This window comes from Tupaia chinensis, unplaced genomic scaffold (genome assembly GCF_000334495.1).
Source record: "Tupaia chinensis unplaced genomic scaffold, TupChi_1.0 Scaffold000020_1, whole genome shotgun sequence".
Taxonomy (NCBI): Eukaryota; Metazoa; Chordata; class Mammalia; order Scandentia; family Tupaiidae; genus Tupaia; species Tupaia belangeri.
The window spans coordinates 1,112,043-1,113,762 of NW_006159450.1; positions in this window are offsets into that span (position 1 = coordinate 1,112,043).

Genomic DNA, 1,720 nt, shown 5'->3' on the forward strand with positions numbered 1-1,720 from the left:
GGCTGCGGCTCAGCCTCCCGCTGGCCTGGCACCCGGGCACCATCATAGAGCGGCCTGGCATGTGACCCCAGCAAGCAGGGGACTCCAGGCCAGGATGGACAGAAGGCGCCCTCGGGGTACACGGAGGCCCGCCACGGCTCCTGAGCAGCCCAGGTCTCCAGGCGTGAGCGAGGGCAGCCCGGGGGCCCTGAGCCTGGTCATCATGGCAGGGCTTGCTCTGGAGTCTGGGAGGGTGGGCAGGTTGTCGCTGCCCCTCCCCTGCAGCATGACGGGCTTTCCCGGCCTCCCGACATGCAAGTCGTCATGGCATTTGGCTTTCTATAAAACAGGTCGGTCTCCATGCCCACCGTGGTCAGAGGGGTCTGTGCCCAGCTCCATGCCCCGCCAGGCCACCCATGGCAGCCCACAGCAGCCCACGGCAGTGTCTGCGATGATGACCCCACAGGCCTCGGCCCCGTCTGAGGACAAGCAGACCCCACTGTGGCCTGTCCTCAGCCGCAGAGTCCGGCCCAGGCCAGAGGGACATTCTGGACCACATGGCTAAGGAGTGGGGTCACACCCACGAGGGGTCCCCAAGCAGAGAGGACTGAGCCTGCTGCCCAGGGCCTGTGACAGAGCTGGTCAGGAGCGATGCCAACTCCAGTCCCTGGTGCCTGTGACGCGGGGCTACCGTGTGCGTTCCTTCTGGGAGGACACCCCTTAACAGGATGGAGACCTGCCGCGAGTCGAAAGGGCACTGAGGCAGCGGAACATGGGCCCCCAGGTCCAGTTCCGTGGCACCAGCATGGGGCCTGGCCAGGTAGGCCCCTGTGGGGGCTTGCCCGCCCAGCCTCCACGCCCTCTGTGGTCTCCCGGGGTACTGGCCACTGTGCTTGGACGCTCCCGGAAGAGGCAGTTACCAGGAGCTACGCGGTGCCAAGGCCGAGGGCGGACAGGCGCCTCCACTGGCCCCTCGCACCTCCCTGCGAGCTCCTCTCCGTGGCCCGTCCATGTGCGCGGGTGGTCCTGCAGAACCAGAGTAGGCGGGCTGCAGAAGGCTGAGCCCTCCATCCCTGGAGGTCCTGGGCAATAAAAGAGTGAGGAGACAGGAGGACCCCAGGGAGCAGTGGGCTCCGACTGCTGGAGGCCTTCAGTCGGAAGCCGGGAAGTGCACCAGCTGTCCAGAGACGCCCGCAAAGACAGCGGTGCCTTCTGCTGCCAGTGGCCCCACGACCTCGCCCTGGTCCCAGTGTAAGATGAGCACCTCTTTTCTTCAGTGGCAGCTCATGGCTGTCTTCTGGCGTGGAAGACACGCTCCAGACGGGTGCTGGTGACATGAAGCCACGCCTGCGCTTGCCTGCCTTCCAGGCCTGCACCTGCCCGGCACCTTTCCCGGGCGCGTAGTCGATGCTCACTCCGGGGCACTGGGGGCTCACCAAGGCCTCTGTGCAGGATGATCCCTGCACTCCTGGGAAGCCAAGGTCGTTTCCCCAGAGGTGCAGCTACCTGCAGTGGCAGGCCTGGGTCTGGTCCAAAATCCTGACCTCTTCACAGCAACCCTCCCACGTGCTGGCCAGAGGTGTCACCGGGTCCCTCTCTCCAGCTCCGGCCTCCCTAGGGCTGCCTGCGAGGAGGGCCCGCAGTCCTGCTTGCCGCTGGCAGCTTTATGGGTGCTGGGGTCCCTGGGCAGGCTTCCCTGGAAATGCGATGGTGGGGTGCAGGACTGAGGGTCAGGCTGGGG